The following is a 6,000-nucleotide window of genomic DNA, read 5'->3' as shown; positions in this document are numbered from 1 at the left end:
GTTACCTGAGAATTTGGGGAAGGTAATCAAGGTCACGCAAGACTGACCAAGAGCAAACACAGTGCCTAGCTTTATAAAGGGAGGACAGATGAGCAAGACAACTGGAGACCTGTTGGCTTAACTTCAGTGCCCAGAAAAACACTGTAAGAACAAACCAGGCTACTTACAAATACATTAAAGATGCCAAGCAGATGAGTGATGGCAAATGCAGATTGATGAGGAACTAGTATGAAACCCATTTCAGATTCCTCCTGTGAGAGGATAAAAGTGGAAACCATCATTCTACATAGCAACAGATGTGCTTTGACTACAGCAAAGCTTTGGCATTTTCTCACATGGTGTGCTTGTAATGGGAAGTGACTTGAACCAACATGACACTATTGTAAGGGAAGTTCAGAACTGATTAGAAAACTTGTTTCAAAAACTCATTATCAGTAAATCCCTGGTCAAACTGAAAGAGTGTTCCAAGCACAGATTTCACTGAAGCCAGTCCATGGTACTATGCTGTATCTTCAGTTATGTTTTGGATACCGAAAGCCTGGAGTACAATTATTAAATTTGCAGATGATGGCTAGGGTGGAAGGACTGCCAGTACAGAGGAGACAGTCTAGGAATTCAAAATGATCTAGCCAAACTGGAGAAACTATCTAAAAAAAAGAAGGCAGTTTGATAAAGATTCCAAAGAAATTGCAAACCTGGCACAGGTTTCCGGATGAGCAGACATTTGACAAGGCAACATTTGGCCACACAGCTGTTCTGCTGAATTTAGGTGTTAGCATGTGCCACAGCACCTTGCTGCTGTGGGGAAGGGTGAGCATCATACTGGGTCTCACCATGCAGCAGTGAGGTGTGTGAAAACATGAAGTGATGCTCCCCCCGTTTGGCACCAGTCTGGCCTCAGTAAGAATGAGCCATTTGGAAAGCTATGGTTTGAGGAAATGTTGACCAGCAGCCTGGAGGAAAGAAGCAAGAGCAGCTAGTCATGCTGTAGGGATGGAGAGAATTAGAGCTGCTCCTGTCAGAACAGAAAACTGAGGAGAGATGTAATAAAGGTTTTCACATTTGAAAACAGTAGCTGCAAAGGAGATGGGGGACTTGAACAAGTCTGCTGGGATAGGAAGACAAACGGGATTAAATTGCAGAGAGGAGACCCCAACTCAAGTGCCCCTCAGGAAGGGCAGCAAATCCCTGGCAGGACCATGCCAGGGGGCTGTGAGTCACCACACCAGAGGCTTTTCACGGGCACATTGGAAAAACATCTGCCAAGGGCAATTTAAATGTGTACTCTCTGAATTGAGAGATGGAGTGGCAGACCTCCCAGCTGTCACACCATATAACACTGCTATCTCTCCAAGTGTCTGCAAGCAAGAAAAAGACCCTGACAGCTGTGGTGGAGGTCACTAACATTTCTCTCTTGCTGCTACCAAAAGGAAGCCAAGTACCATGGTTTCTGTTTTAAAGATTAGGAAACTGAGGCACATATCTCTGCTTGGATGAAAGGTTGGCATTTGGTTGAGCACAGAGCTGGGCGAGAAGGCCCGTGCGCTCTCCTCCAGAACGTGCAACCCTGTTGCCAGGGATCTAGTGGAGCAGTCGTCCAGCTGGAATATGCTTTTTGATAACACTACAAGGATTAGATCCAGGGCTCATTTTTGTGTTTATATTATGTTGCTCAGGGAGATAGTTCAGAAAAGCATTGTCTTTCATTTATAGAACAATTTAGAAAGAAATTAATCTCTTTCATGAAGTGTATGCGTAAGAGAAACTTAAGATTTCATTGCACTTCTTTTATCTGTAAAATTGACGCATCCTTCTTACTCCCCAAGGGTGTCTCTCCCTGTAATTTTCTTTCTGCAGAGGGTGATGGATTTGACTGCTATGCCAAAAGGAAGAGGGCAGTTAAAACAACAGATGACTTCTGATCTGTAGATGGGAGAGCTCCTTTGAAAAATCTCAGGAGGGCAGAAACCGAGAGCTATTCCTAAAACATCCTTACAAAGCATTTTGAAATCCCTTGATGAAAAAAAACAACACATGGCAGTAACTATATCAGTACCTAACTGTGCTGTATCAGCAAGAGGGCAGCCAGCGGATCAAGGGATGTGACTATTCCACATCACACCTGGGTACTGTGTCCAGTTCTGGTCTCCTAAGGTCAAGAGGGATGTTGAAAAACTAGGGAGAGCCCAGCAGAGCTGGAGGGGTAAGAGCACTAATGAGAGAAGGAGTTAAATAAATTTTAGTAGATATGGCATTGATTAATTATTGCTGTGCATACTAAGGAATCAAGTTGATAAATAGTGCTTAATGTTTGGCCAACCACTTGCTTAACGATTTGCTAACCATTGTGCAAACTCTCTGAAGCAGAAAGTCTTGTGATTCTTCACGAAAGACAGTTCCTGGTAAGGACTAGAGGGTCGCTTCAAGAACCAGCTAAAGCCAACCCTGCAGCCTGAATAAAAGCCAAGGGATAACTGAGTTTGCGCAAGAACCAAAGGTTACTAGTGGTGATGAAGAGGAGTCACCTACCTTCATCCCCACGACCCCCGACGACCACCACCAGGAGGCACTGCGCAAGCACAGATGGGAGGAGTTTATGAAAATGACCCCTTGGGACTAATTTTAATACAAAGTGGGGATAGGTCATGCATATGTATAGGCGCATTGCAAAACTTTATGTATATGTAACACTTGGTTATATAAATTTAAAATGAGTTGCCGCGTCAGGTGCACATGGTTTTGGTGGGACTTCCCCCCCGTGCTGCCCAGCACTGAATAAACATACCTACTTTACAATCTTATAGATTGTGGAGTCCGTTTTCCGCACATCACTAAGATGGTCATAGGGATGGAGACCGTGGCATGTGAAGAAAGGCTGAAGGAATTGGGTTCATTCAACCTAGAGAAACAAGAGCTTGGTGGCTCCCGGTCTTCAGTGCTGGAAATATAGAGATGGTGAAGGCACTCCCTTTGTGAGGGTGCACTGTGATGGGAAAGTCAAGTCATTTCAGGACAAATTTTGTCTCCAGATACAAGAAATTGTTCTCCACATGAGACCAACTAAAGGCTGGGATAGGTTGCCTGGGGGTGTGTGAAATTTCCCTTGATGGAAATATGCAGGACCTGGCTTGGCAACGCCATGGATCACCTAAGCTAAGGCCCTGCTTCCAACACGCATTGGCTGAGCTGCTCTCTGTGGCCCCAGCCAAGCTGGGCTTCTCCCCAGTTTTTTCTTCTCTCAGGACGGTGAGTTGCTGGAGAGTCAAAGGAGCAGCGCCTTTACGAGAAGGGCTTTTACATCCCCCCCAACCCTTTACCTCTCCTTGTACGGAGATACAGCTCCTCAGCAGCCAGCAGCAGAAGTGCATCTTTAGCATCCTGCCAGCTACACCTGTGCAGAGCAGCTGTGTACAACACAGACACAGTAGCTGCACCACCCATTTTAGCATACATCTCCCTGACACTGGAGGTAGAGCTACGCTGGTGCTAGCTCTGCAGTGGCGTGTCCCTGGAAAGAAACTACTGGCAGCACGCTCCAGTCATATGAGATGCCAGGGCCTGGATGCTCACCACTGGCAAAACCAATTCAGCAATGGAAAGTGAAGACTATGCATTTCAAAATGTCTTCACTGGCCCAACTCTGCTCCGGCTGGAGTGAGTTGGAAAAAGGTGGACATAGTCTTTTTTTATTCTTTTCTTTTCCAGCCTGACTTTTTAGACCCTCACCTTCTGACTTCATTTTGGAACATTGCTTAGTTATAAAATAAGCTGGATCCAGCCTGAGATTCCTCTTTCAGATAAGATTAGTTCAGCTAAGAGAAACTCTAGTCATGGAAAAACTCATATGTCAAGAAAATGGAACCTAGCAGTATTGAAAATAAAAAGAAAAGAAAAAAAGAAGGGAAAAAAAGAAAAGCAGCAGCTTGGCTCCTATTCCTTTTTTTAATGAGCAAAATAATATTGTAAAATCAACTAGCAGATCAGATAAATGAAACTTCTGCTTGGGGTTAGAAAGCATGGACATTTGTCTCCAGATACAATTTGAGTGCATCTTCTTCATCTCTGGTTTTGTTCCACTGCAGCAGCTGCCAGCTGCGTCCTTCCACAGCCTCTCCCCAGGTTACAACGGCTGAGACCTGGCTCCCTCACCACCTTCTTGAGCAACTCCATATCTCCTTAAGAATGTGAAGTTTGATCCGTCTCCTATTGACTTCAGTGAGAGCTTGGTCAGACGCAGAGGTATTTTTTCAAGCTTTGAAAAAAATAAGTACCTGTGCAGAGGTAGGATGCTTTAACGCATATGGCCCAGTGGGTGCCCCTCCGGGTGGCTGGCCCTCTGCTTGCCAGGCCAAACCAAAGCACAAGGACCAAAGCTTGGGGACCATTCTGTCCCTGAGCATGAGGGCGGGAGGTGCCATGGAGTACGTTCACATCCGTCCTGCTGGCCCCAGGTGGGGTAGGGCAACGGCTCCAGCTGCCATCTTGGGCCCACTCGGCTGAAACCCACTAGGCCTTTGCCACTGCCACCTTTTACGCGAACAGGAGCGCATCCACAACAGTTTACCTGCCACGTCACTTCTGGTGGAGCTTTGGGGAAACCTTTCCCTTTCCTCACACAACTTGTAGGGTGGGAGTAGGTTCAGCTTTTAGCCCAAGCTCCTACCTCGCCCCTACCTGAAGAGATACCAGACCAACCCAGAGAAGTAATTTTGCATCCCTTGCGACGTACCGAGAGATTTCAAGAAGGTCTGTGTCCCGAGACACAGCTGGAGGTGCGCCACCGCTTCACCTTTAGATGTTTGCTCACGAGCAAACAGAAATATCTGTATGTAATAGCTGCTGTTGCAGCTATCTGTTTGTGACAGATAGCTCAGTAGGTGATGATCTCCAATAGCGTTTTATTTCCCCTAAAAACGTATAGAATCATAGAATCATAGAATGGTTAGGGTTGGAAGGGACCTTCAAAGGTCATCTAGTCCAACCCCCCCTGCAAGGAGCAGGGACATCCCTGACTAGGTCAGGTTGCTCAGAGCCTCATCCAGCCTGGCCTTGAACGTTTCCAGGGATGGGGCCTCCACCACCTTTCTGGGCAACCTGTTCCAGTGTTCTATAACTCACATCGTAAAAAATTTTTTCCTAATTTCCAATCTAAATCTACCCCCCTCTATTTTAAAACCATTACCTTTCGTCCTATCACAACAGGCCCTACTAAACAGCCTTTCCCCATCTTTCTTGTAGGCCCCCTTGAGGTACTGGAAGACCACTATCAGGTGTCCCCGGAGCCTCCTCTTGTCCAGGCTGAAGAGCCCCAACTCTCTCAGCCTGTCCTCATAAGAGAGGTGCTCCAGCCCTCTGATCATCTTTGTGGCCCTCCTCTGGACCTTCTCCAACTGGTCCATGTCCTTCTTGTGCTGGGGGCTCCAGAACTGGACACAGTACTCCAGGTGGGGTCTCACCAGGGCAGAGTAGAGGGGGAGAATCACCTCCCTCCCCCTGCTGGCCACGCTCCTCTTGATGCAGCCCAGGATGTGGTTGGCCTTCTGGGCCGCAAGGGCGCATTGCCGGCTCATGTTAAGCTTCTCATCCACCAGCACTCCCAAGTCCTTCTCCTCAGGGCTGCTCTCAATCCATTCCCCACCCAGCCTGTATTTGTGCCTGGGATTGCCATGACCCAGGTGCAGGACCTTGCACTTGGCCCGGTTGAACTTCATGAGGTTGGCACGGGCCCACCTCTCCAGCCTGTCAAGGTCCCTCTGGGTGGCATCCCTCCCTTCCAGCGTGTCGACGGCACCACACAACTTGGTGTCATCGGCAAACTTGCTGAGGGTGCACTCTATCCCACTGTCCATGTCGCCGACAAAGATGTTGAACAGGGCCGGGCCCAGCACGGACCCCTGAGGGACGCCACTCGTGACCAGTCTCCACATGGACATTGAGCCGTTGACCACCACTCTCTGAGTGTGGCCATCCAGCCAACTCCTTATCCACCGAGTGGTCCGT

The sequence above is a fragment of the Chlamydotis macqueenii genome, chromosome 3, assembly GCF_036417535.1.
Source record: "Chlamydotis macqueenii isolate bChlMac1 chromosome 3, bChlMac1.mat, whole genome shotgun sequence".
NCBI lineage: Eukaryota > Metazoa > Chordata > Aves > Otidiformes > Otididae > Chlamydotis > Chlamydotis macqueenii.
The sequence above is the reverse complement of the archived record's forward strand: the minus strand, read 5'-3'. Positions refer to the sequence as shown.